At 37.3% G+C, this 12894-nt stretch overlaps 1 long non-coding RNA gene across 2 annotated transcripts; it reads right to left on the bottom strand.

The window, feature by feature from the left end:
- Positions 1 to 1262: 1262 nt before the first annotated feature.
- On the bottom strand, positions 1263 to 12667 carry LOC108719088. 2 transcript variants are annotated; one of them, XR_005961922.1, is made up of 3 exons: positions 11729 to 12667; positions 9986 to 10107; positions 1263 to 1686 (listed from the first exon to the last, which is right to left on the bottom strand). It is a non-coding gene; the product is annotated as an uncharacterized LOC108719088 (long non-coding RNA). The 2 variants fall into 2 exon arrangements; XR_001936159.2 differs by lacking the exon at positions 11729 to 12667 and having other exon boundaries at positions 9986 to 11137.
- Between the last annotated feature and the right edge of the window lie 227 nt (positions 12668 to 12894).

Below are 12894 nucleotides of genomic sequence, written 5' to 3'. Positions count from 1 at the left end.
TGCCCTTTAAATACTATTTGAATTTGGCGCCTCTCGCGCTGACGTCATTACGTCAGCGCGCCTGCGCCTTTAAATCGGAGTGCGCATGCGCGCGCGCTAGGAAGCCGGCACCGGAGCAGCGCGGCGTGACGGGCATCCCCGTCGAGGGGGCGGCAGGCGTCCCTGCCGTCCCCCCACACCATGCCCAGGTAATTTTATTACACATATCTATAGATGAGAGAAAGGGATTGAAAGCCCTACATGATAACCCTAACATAACAATCCGGCAGGCAGATAAGGGAGGGGTGTAGTAATATTAAATACGGAAGACTATATAGCTAAAGCTAGGAGACAATTGGGAGATGTGGAGGTTTAGGAGAAATTATCCTCTAATCCACAAGAGAGTTTCATGACTGAAATCACCCAGTTGGTCTCTTATGGTATTTCTTTGGGAGTGATGGACTCTAGGGACAGAGAATATTTAATACACTCCTCACCAATAGTCCATGTGTTCCACCATTTACCCAAAATTCACAAGTCCCTCACTGCACCTGAGGGAAGACCTATAGTGGCCAGTATTGGCTCAGCTAACGAGGGCATCTCCGATTGGGTTGATTTCAGCCTTAAACCCCTACTCCAACAGTTACACTCATATCTAATATCAACTCTAGAATTTCTACTTACTCACAACTTTTTCTATTTTGATGGGGATTATTACCTCCAAAGATGCCCCCATCTATGCCAACCTCTACATGGGGTGGTGGGAGTGGTCACGAATCCTTGGAAGTGATAACCCCTATTGTAGCCACATTATTTGGTACGGTCGTTTCATTGACGGCCTTATATTTATTTGGAAATGACCACTTAATTTAATAAAAGAATTTCACAATTATTTAAATGATAAAAGTTTTAATTTAAAATATTCACTAGAATATCACAGAAAGGTAATACATTTTCATTTAAAACTAACAGGCAACAGAGGAAAAGGAAAAATTGACTAAGATTTTCCGCAAACCTACAGCAGGAAACACCATACTGAAAGCCAATAGCTGTCATCCATAACACACTTCACAAAATATTCCATATAGTCAATTTGTACGCTACCGTAGAAATTGCAGCCACGCTAGTTCCTTCCGTGAACAGTCGAGGGAACTGTCTCAAAGACTGTGCAGAAGGGGTTACTCTAAAGTTCTTATTAACAACTCTTACAACAAATCGAATAGAATAGTACCAAAGAATAAACACAACGATGAAATTAAACAAAAGAAGGACATACCCCCTGGTCTAAATTAAAGAATTTATTTTATAACTGAATACAGTGAAATATACAATCGAATTTGCAAAATAGTTAAAATATATCTTCCGATTTTAGAGGGTAATGAGACACTACAAGAGATATTATCTTCTACAAACATTAAATTTGTTTCCAAGAAGGCCCCCACTCTGAGAAATATATTGGCACCCAGTATAGTCTCCTCCTCCACGCCCAAACAAAAGCGGTGATTGGCTTTGAAGGGCACTTTTAGGTGAGAGCACACGAAATGCAAAACCTGTAATGTGATCGATAGGAGTAGCGGCTTCAGTTCAAATGTCACAGGTTGGACGTATCAAAGCAAAGGTTTTTACAATTGCAACTCCAAACGGATAGTTTATTTACTGGAATGCAACTGTTGTACAAAACAGTATGTGGGTCGCTCCATTCGATGTCTGAAAGACAGAATAAGGGAGCACATTAGGGCAATCAAAAAGAAAGACGACAAGTCACCCATTGATAAACACTTTTCAACATGCTCCTCTAGATAAAAGATCTAGGGGTAAAGGTCATAGAACAGGTGAAGATCCCCCTTAGAGGAGGGGACACCTTACGCCCCTTAAACTTAAGGGAAGCTTATTGGATTCTGGATTTAGATACCAGAATACCAACAGGCCTGAATACCAGACATGATCTTATGTATCTATACTGACTTATGAAACTGTAAGTAGTTAGTTTGACTCCAAAGGAAGGAACTAGCCATAGTAAACATGGAATCTAACTTAATTTAACTTAATCTAACTTAATTCATAACAATAATTGTTAACTTTTACCAACAAAAGCAAGGTTGATTTAATTTAATTTATTGAATAAATTCATTAATAGTTTGGTAAATATAACCATTGAAATAGGAATTTACAAACATTAATAATACTTTTAATTACGCAATTCCCTACTTTTACACATAGCTTTGAAGCCAGACCATATATAGAACGATTAACAAAAACAATAAATAAGAAATAAACAAATAAAAAAGTTTTAGAAATAAATAAAAAGTTTTAGAATTTACAACCTATTAAACCAGGCACATGACTCAACCCCAAGCCACAACTGCTCCTTTTGGAATGCATTGTGGTTATTTTAATCAGTATCTATAGTTACATAGTCGTTACATAGTTACATAGTTAAATTGGGTTGAAAAAAGACAAAGTTCATCAAGTTCAACCCCTCCAAATGAAAACCCAGCATCCATACACACACCCCTCCCTACTTTTAATTAAATTCTATATACCCATACCTATACTAACTATAGAGCTTAGTATCATAATAGCCTTTGATATTATGTCTGTCCAAAAAATCATCCAAGCCATTCTTAAAGGTATTAACTGAATCAGCCATCACAACATCACCCAGCAGTGCATTCCACAACCTCACTGTCCTGACTGTAAAGAAACCCCTACGTTGCTTCAAATGAAAGTTCTTTTCTTCTAGTCTAAAGGGGTGGCCTCTGGCACGGTGATCCACTTTATGGGTAAAAATGTCCCCTGCTATTTGTCTATAATGTCCTCTAATGTACTTGTAAAGTGTAATCATGTCCACTCGCAAGCACCTTTTTTCCAGAGAAAACAACCCCAACCTTGACAGTCTACCCTCATAATTTAAGTCTTCCATCCCTCTAACCAATTTTGTTGCACGTCTCTGCACTCTCTCCAGCATTCTGCACTGCATACTCCAGATGAGGCCTTACCAGGGACCTATAAAGAGGCATAATTATGTTTTCATCCCTTGAGTTAATGCCCTTTTTTATGCAAGACAGAACTTTATTTGCTTTAGTAGCCACAGAATGACACTGCCCAGAATTAGACAACGTGTTATCTACAAAGACCCCTAGATCCTTCTCATTTAAGGAAACTCCCAACACACTGCCATTTAGTTTATAACTTGCATTTATATTATTTTTGCCAAAGTGCATAACCTTGCATTTATCAACATTGAACCTCATTTTACAGTTTGCTGCCCAGTTTTCCAGCTTAGAAAAATCACTCTGCAAAGTGACAGCATCCTGCATGGAACCTATACAGTAGTTCTGCAAAATTTAGTATCATCTGCAAAAATAGAAACAGTACTTTCTATGCCTACCTCCAGGTCATTAATAAACAAGTTGAAAAGCAAGGGACCTAGTACAGAGCCCTGCAGTACTCCACTAACAACACTGGTCCAATTAGAAAATGTTCCATTTACCACCACTCTTTGTAGTCTATCTTTTAGCCAGTTCTCTATCCAGGTACAAAAACTATGTTCCAGGCCAACATTCCTTAATTTAAACAGTAACCTTTTGTGTGGCACTATATAAAATGCTTTAGCAAAGTCTAAGTAAATCACATCCACTGCCATCCCAGAATCGAGGTCTCTACTTACCTTCTCATAAAAAGAAATTAAGTTAGTCTGGCAAGATCTATTACGCATAAAACCATGCTGGCACAAACTCATAGTATTATGATTTGCTATGAAGTCCAGTATCTTATCCTTTATTAACCCTTCGAAAAGCTTTCCTACCACTGAAGTCAGACTAACTGGCCTATAGTTTTGAGGCTGTGAACGGGATCCTTTTTTGAATAGAGGCACCACATTAGCAATTCGCCAGTCTCTCGGCACTATGCCAGATCTCAATAAATCCTGAAAAATTTAGTAAAGAGGTTTGGCAATCACAAAGCTAAGCTTGCTAATTACCCTGGGATGAATACCATCTGGCCCCGGACCTTTGTTAATCTTAACATGTTCTAGTCTCTTTTGAATTTCTTCATGTGTGAACCATGCATCATTAGTTGTATTACTAGAATTAGTACTATTAAGAAGGAAACCTTCACTTACTGGTTCTTCATTTGTGTAGACAGATGAAAAATATGAGTTCAGAATCTGCACTTTTATTTTGTTTTCATCAACCAGCTGCCCCCCCTCTGGTAGTAAGGGTCCCACCCCTTCCTGCTTCATTTTTTTACTATTAACATATTTAAAAAATAATTTGGGATTTTTTTTTACTGCTTGCTGCAATATCCTTTTCTATATCAATTTTAGCTTGCCTTATAGCTTCTTTGCATGATTTATTGGCCTCCTTGTACCTTATAAATGATTTGGCTGTCCCAGCTAACTTGAAAGCCTTAAAAGCACGTCTTTTGTTACCCACCTCAACACCAACGCTTCTACTGAACCAAAAAGGTTTTGCAACGACGTGCCTTGCTTACAAGTGGAATATACTGACAAGTATATTTATTAATGCATCATTTTAAAGACTTCCCATTTTTGTTCTGTGTTTAACCCTGTCTAACGCATTTCCCACTTAATATGTTGCAGAGATGCCCTTATACTGTCAAAGTTTGCAGGTCTGAAATTTAGTGTTTTAGTTACTCCCTTATAGAATTGCTTCTGCAACAGAATCTCAAAGGAGACCATGTTATGATCACTATTCCCTAAATGCTCACCCACACAAATGTTAGAGATGAGTTCAGTATCATTAGTTATTACAAGGTCCAAAAGAGAGTTATTCCTAGTAGATTCTTGAACGAGCTGGAATAAAAAGTTGTCATTCAGCATATTTACAAACCTACTAGCTTCTTCCGTCTTAGCAACCCCATTACCCCAATCAATGTCTGTATAATTGAAGTCACCCATAGCAACAACTTGATCCAGCTGTGAAGCCGCTTGTATCTGCAAGAGTAACTGGGCTTCATACTCGACACTTATATGAGGTGGTTTATAGCATACACCAATGATAATTCTTTTTGTAACCTTTTGCCCATACAAACACACTCCTCCACCCTTTTTAATCCCTCTGTCCCTCCCAAAAAGGGTGTAACCATTTAAATTCACAATTCAGTCACATGTTTCATCCCACAGGTCTCAGTGATACCAATTGTATCATAATTTTTAGAGCATGCAATTAATTCTAGGTCTCCCATTTTACCTGACAAACTCTGTGCATTTGTCAGCATATAGCGTAGGTTACTACTTTTACTTTTGTAATTTGCATTACTTAGTGGAGAATTATATGTTAAGTTAGCATTATTCTGTTTTCCTTGTAACAGAGGGACCTCCTTAGCTGGTAAACTGTATGCCCCCCTCACTCCTCCCCCACGACCCCTTACTATCCCCACTGCCCTGTTTACCCTAGCTTCCCCATAGTTCTTTATCTCCCCAACCCCCCCCTTGCCTAGTTTAAACACTCCTCCAACCTCTTAGCCATTCTTTCCCCTAGCACCGTGGACCCCCTTCCATTGAGGTGCAAAAAAGACAAGAGAAAAAAACATATGTTCCTTTATATTGTTATATACATTATAATTTTTTGTAATTCCTCTAGAGGTCAATGCTGTATAGCCTATTTAAGGAAGTGACACAAATGCATCTGTAAGCCTATGATTAAGGAAGTTGCTCCCGAAACACTTCAGGTGATGGTGGTTTATGACCTGTTTCAATAAACCACCCTTTTTCTTTTTACCGGAGTTCCGCCTTTCCATCCTTTTGCACAGTAAGATCTTACAACAACACAAGATAAGATATTGTTGGTTGTTTCCAGTAAAGGTATCTTTCTCCTATAATGGTCATAGTCATCAGCTTGGCTACTGAGCTACTAACACGCCTAGGACTTTTACCACGGCACACGGAAAGCCCAACAAAATCACCTTGAAACTCTCAACCCCGATGGGTCAGTCCCATCTGGGAGAAAGCAGCGGGCTCAAAAACACAGAGAACATCGGTTCCTTGAAGTTTTGCAAGATCCAGCTAGAGTCAAGGTCATGTTTTGGGATGGTATGCTGGACGGTTGGTGAGATTGAGATCGGCTTATTTTTCTTACACAGCTGGATTGGGCTGTGGGATGTTTAAAACTGTTTTGCTAGATACCCACCACTATGCTTCTCTGGGATAACCTAGGCTATTGTCTTTCCACCTAAACATCCAATGAGAGTGACATATTTGTTATAGTATGGGGAGGGTGGGGGTATCTTGAAATGATAATGTAAAATTAGCTTGCAATACATCAATATATTGACCCCTGGGTTGCAGATGTCCAACGAGTTGGTAACGGTACAACACCAGCCCACAGTATACCTAACTATGTTTGCCCAATGTAGTACATTTTGTTCCAAGGTTAGCCCCACGAGTTTATCTTGCTTCCCCCCAGCAGTTTTGTCCCGATTTCTCTAACTGGTTATAGGGACTGAGGGGTAAAACCCACAAAACAGTGGATGGTTCCACTGAATTTATACCACAAGTTATTGTTATTACCTCTCTAAATTCATGTATGCTACTATACCTTTACAGTCATAAGGAATTGAAAGTTCTATCCCATAATATCCAAGGTTTTAACTCCTTTTACTCTTCTCCATCTACCCAAAAGCCTGGCAAGGTGGCGAATGAATGAATCTCTTTTAAAAGTGCCAGACTTATACAAACACCTAGAAACTTCCCTCAAAACCCTAATGTAGACCTAAGAATCCAGATCAATCAAACTCGTACAAAACTAGATCTAGTTCTCATCCATAAGACAGAAAAAGCCTGGAAATGGACCCAGCAGAAATGATACTATCATACATACAAACCGAAATCGCTTAGATATTACACCAATAACTAAAATTAAAACTTCTAGTGGGTTTACTACCAATGCACTGCAGAGCGTTCTACGAGAATTCCATATTTTCTATAAAAAAACTTTACCAGGCTACACCAACCCTTCCATCTCGCAAATTGGATTCATTTTTTCAAGATATTACTTTACAACTCTTGACCCCCTCTCAACTTCAATCTTTAAATGCAGAGATCATGGAAGATGAGGTCAAGGAAACTATTAAACTCTTGAAACTACCCAATACACCAAGGCCAGATGGCTTTCCAGCACTATATTACAAGAAATTCTCCCATATCCTCACTCCACAGTTAGCCACAATGTTTAATCAATTAATTAAGGACGATAAACTTCCAGCCCAAACTCTAATGGCTATAATCATTTCCAACCCTAAACCAGATACACCAGACTCGACAGAATGTACAAATGACCACCCTATCTCTGAAGTCTGGAGGACTGGGGAAAATATCATATATCATGGGTGGGTAGAGTGTCAGCAATAAAAATGGTCTTGCTGCCAAAAATCCTATATTTGTTCAGAGTATTACCTATCCTTATTTTAAGGTCAGATTTATGGAAACTAGAATCAAATATCTTAAAATTTGTGTGGAATAATAAAACTCCTCGGGTACAACTTAATACATTTCAAAGATCCATTTCGGAAGGGGGTCTAGGATTCCCAAATCTCTTGAAGTATTATATAGCAGCACAGTTTGTCTACCTGTCTACCATACACGCCCAAGGTAATGCCCATTTGTGGCAGTCTTTAGAGAACTGGTTATGACCCCATTTACAGCAGACGCCTTGCTCTGGACAAAGGTAAAACATAGACCAATAATGGTTAGCCACACTTTGTGACACACCATTAGAATCTGGTATGTTAACGCGCACCGTTACTCACTATTTTCTGCCCACACCCCAGAAAGGCCATTTTTCTATTATCCTCAATTCAATCCTGGATTTCAAGGCTGCTTATTTCAGTGGTGGAGAGACCACAACCTTATAAGGATGAGAGACTTACTTACTGTTAGGGGTCCTGCTACCATTGACTACCTACGAGAGGTCCATGACCCTATTTTCGAGAAAACCAACTATTACACTTTGTTACAGAATGTTGGTGCCAATGCTCTCCAGAGGCCCCAGAGTGGACCTTTTTTGAGAAATGGTGTATAGATGGGGTGCACCCTTGAAAGCGATAACCTCACTATATAGACATTTCAACTCCCCTGCATCTCTAGCAGACATATGAGATGTTCAGACATGGGGGAAAGAACTGGGAAAGACCTTGACAGATATGCAGTGGTGTAAGCTATGGGATAATCTAAGGAGATGCTCTAATAATACAGTATTGCTTGAATCTGGATATAATGTTCTCTTTCGTGGTACCTCACACCCAACAGATTAGCACTTATGTACCCATACCTTAATAATGGCTGTTTTAGAGGGTGCAGCATCTAGGTTCTGGATTCAGGTGTACAATTTGATATTTGGAGTACTAAATGTGAGTTTACAGAAAGACCCCTATGAAGCGTTGATGGGTGCTCCACCACAAAACATAACAGGGACACAGAGAAAGTTAATTAATCATATATTCTTGGCAGCTAAACTGGAAATCTCCACATATAAATTACAAAAAATAGAAAAAAAAATCCCAAAATAGATATTCATAAATGAAAAGTTAACCAGTATTGCATTAGACAAATTTCCCACATTTCTAAAAGTATGGCAACCTTGGATAGATTATAGGTATGGGGGGACCCTCCCTTCCTACTTGCTGACACTCTAACCACCCGGATATAAAACTGAGGGATTCCATATGCGCATAATAAATAGAGGCAATTAGACAGCAAGGTAAACCACTTTCTACTTATAGTATGTTATCTTATTTTTTCTGTTTGCTTTTCTGTTTCTTTTGTATTAACCGGTTATATATTATTTGTCATATGTTCTGCTATTATATGTATACATTTGATGGAACTGGAATTTGTACCATCACCGGATTAGACAATGGAAAATGCTTACATTTACATTAAACAATGTTATATGTTTTGAAATATATATATATATATATAGATACAATGTCAAAATCATATTCTATAATATAAAAAATCATATATTCTATGAATATATCATATGATAATGTATCTTTTATTAAAAATAATAAAATATATTTTGAAATAAAAAGAGCATTGTTTGAATAGAAGATCTTCTATACAAGTTATGATATTGCATTAACCATTAATCACAGAATTCTTTTCTCGGTCAATGATGAAAAAGAAGGCTACACTATTTTTAATAGGGTGATTCAATTTATAACCAAAAATACATGTTCTGCTTCAATCTGTGTGAAATCTGTTAGAGCTAAATTATCAAAATTGGATGTGTCTTGTGCTCTGATTACCTACCTTGCCAACAATTAAGAGGAAGTTATTAAAAAGTGGAAAATGCTTGTTTTAATGTTATGTATGTAGTGCTCTTGACACTGCAATTTGCTCTACTTGACTTTTTGTCAGTGTTATTTCTTTTTTTCCAGTTTTAGTTTCTTAAACCCACTTGTGCTAAGGAATTTTTTTATTACTGATTTCGTTAACCAATTCTCAACACTGCAACCTGGTATTTTCTAGATTCAAGATCAATTATCACAGTCAGTAAATCAACCTAATGAACTTTCACCTCTAATTATTATTATTTAACTTCTTTTGCTGGTTGTGATCTTAATTGATTTCAACACTACCCCTATCAATTCCACTTATGAATTAATATTGAATTAAAGTGCTGCATGCTAAAGTTTCACATCTGTGCCATCATTCTTAATTTATATCTTGAGAAGTTTTCTTAAATGATTAATTAAAAACTGAAGTGCTGGGTACTTGAAATACACAAGTGTGTAACAATTAATTAGTCACTGATTAATTAAATTCGTCATTGAGGGTTATATCCCCTTCCTTTAATATTACTTAATATCAAATATTACTATAGAGAAGGGGAGAAAGTAATATTAAAGGAAGGGGATATAACCCCAATAACGAAATTGAGAATAAATAAAAAATTAAATCTAAGTTTACCCCTCCTTCTAATATATGTTCCAATATAAGTATATATATGAACCTAGTGATCGAAGATATTATTGAACTCACCCTTGAGCCAGGATGAATTAAGAGCAATCCAAGAGACCAGAAGGTGGTATGATGAACAAATCAAACAGTCCGATAATGGGGGTAACATAGTAATCTGGCCAACAACATGTATCTAGAAGAGGCTGACAGACAACTAAAGTCAGAATGTCATAAAAAAAATATTAGGAGAATTTCATTGAAATTTAGTATAGAATACTAAAAGAAGCACAGAAGAATTTGTTAATAAGTAAAAAGGAATATCAATTTCTGAAAGTTGAGCACCCCAGAGTTGCAACATTTTAATTTTGCCCAAAACAAAAAAAAATTTAAAAACCGCCAGGGAGACCCATAGTATCCGGGAACAGTAGTCTATCTGAAAAAGTCAGCCAATATTTATATCTAGTCTTTAAAACAATGGTTGAGTTCCTCATGTCCTATGCTAGAGATACAATGGATGTCCTGGTTCAAATCAAAAATATGGAACTTATACAATCTAACAACTTATTAATTACACTTGATGTTGAATCCTTATATACATCCATAGGACATGAACTAGGCATTGAGTCTGTGCAATATTAAAACAAGTGACAAATCAGATGATCAAATAGAATTTATATGTAAACTATTAAGATTTGTCCTGTATTACAATTACTTTACCTTAAATGGCCAACTCTTTCTCCAGACTCAAGGAACTACAATGGGCACTGCCTGCGCCCAGCTTATGCCAACTTATTCTTAGGCAAATGGGATGAAACTGTGGTTTTTGGTGATACATTTATAAAATATCACAAACATATCAGAAAATGGCTCAGATATATCAACGATATCCTAATCATTTGGCAAGGGACATGTGCAGAATACCAATGATTGGAAAATCAAATTAACATCTCAGAACTCAGAAAATGAAGTCTCCTTTCTAGATCTAAACATAGATCTGAACATAAACAGGGGAGATGAAAAAGAAAAGAAACAGCTACTAACTCCCTATTCAGTCATTCCAGTTTCCATCCAAACATGTAAAAAAGGCCTTACCTAGAGGGGAATTTTTAAGACTGAGATGGAATTGCACTGCACAGGTTGACTTTAAAGGAATAGTTCAGTGTGAAAATAAAAACTGGGTAAATAGATAGGCTGTGCAAAATAAAAAATGTTTCTAATATAGTTATTTAGCCAAAAATGTAATGTATAAAGGCTGGAGTGAACAGATGTCTAATAAAACAGCCAGAATCCAACTTCCTGCTTTTCAGCTCTATAACTCTGAGCTAGTCAGCGACTTGAAGGGGGGCCACATGGTACATTTCTGTTCAGTGAGTTTGCAATTGATCCTCAGCATTCAGCTCAGATTCAAAAGCAACAGATATGACCCATGTGCCCCCCCCATCAAGTCTCTGATTGGTTACTGCCTGGTAGCCAGGGCAACCAGTCAGTGTAAACCAAGAGAGCTGAAAAGCAGGAAGTAGTGTCCTGACTGACTTATTATACATCAAATCACTCCAGCCTTTATACATTACATTTTTGGCTAACTAACTATATTAGAAACATTTTTTATTTTGCACAGCCTATCTATTTACCCAGTTTTTATTTTTACTCTGAACAATTCCTTTAAAGCACACACCAAAGAACTAAAAAGTAGACTGAAGGAAAGAGGATATTCCAATAAACAATTGAAAAATGCCTATCATAGAGCATTATATACAGAAAGACAATCCCTGTTGGTAAAAAAAGAGAAACCATTAGATGACAATAACATAAGGTTTATAGTACCTTTAATCTTGGATATCCAAGATATATTAAATAAACATTGGAACACCCTAATGTTGGATGAGACTTTAAAATCCATCCTACAAAATCAGGTACAGTTCTGCTATAAAAGAAGTCCCAATCTTAAAGACATGTGTCACAGCCATTTCGGAAATAAAAAAACGATGGATAAAATAAAAGGATCCCATCCCTGTGGTGGTTGCAATATGTGCGACCAAATGGTGAGAAAGAAAAAATTCCAGGATAGATTTGGTAAAGAAAGACAGATACAAAATTATTTTAATTGCAAAACTAAAGGAGCAATTTATTGTATTGAGTGCCCCTGCGAATTAAGATATGTGGGGATGACTAGATGGTAAAACAGCTTATTCAGAAACATTGTAGTACCATCAGAAATACTGAAAACGACATTAAAACAGAAAAAAAACCTTTCAACTGTGGCACAACATTTTAGGCAATACCACAATTCAGATTCCAAAAAACTACAGTTTTGGATTATATAACAGGTGAATTTAGGAATCAGGAAAGGAAACTTGGAGCAAGAACTCTTAAAAAGGGAAAGTTATTGGATATCTAATCTCAATACAGTCTCCCCATATGGTATACATGAATAATTTATTCACAGCTTTTATTTAACCCTAATAGATCAAACACCTTCAGTGGATCATTCTAAAATAAGCAGGAAATCCCTGCTGTGCAGTTTATGCAGAACCACATAAGCAAGTGACAGCTGGGCAGCGTTAGGTATGCAAATATACTTATGAAACAGCATGGTAAATGATTGGGGGGTGAAAATACAGACGTCGGAACCACCGCGGAAGCGGTATTAACGCTTCTAGTGAGTGATGGGGGGCACAGACGTCCTGATGTCAAAATTGCCACGCTGCTGATACCATCACCTGCAATGTGAGGGCGGAACTGTGAATACTATGAAAAGCGGAAGTGACGCCAAATGTAACCGACACAACTACACAAAAAAACCGGAACACAGGATTGCCTTTTGATAAAGCTTTTTAGCAAAACGTGCGTCAGGGCAGGCCTCGGTTCTATTTGTTTTTATAAATTATATCTGAAAAGTTTCTGGTAAATCTCTATTTTAACAAGTTTCTTGACCCTTTATCTAATCTATTTTCCTTCCAAGAGCTGCAGGCTTTGCGTTTTTTAAGGAT

This window comes from Xenopus laevis, chromosome 6L (assembly GCF_017654675.1).
Source record: "Xenopus laevis strain J_2021 chromosome 6L, Xenopus_laevis_v10.1, whole genome shotgun sequence".
In the NCBI taxonomy this organism is placed as follows: Eukaryota; Metazoa; Chordata; class Amphibia; order Anura; family Pipidae; genus Xenopus; species Xenopus laevis.
This window is presented reverse-complemented; position numbering and strand designations above follow the sequence as displayed.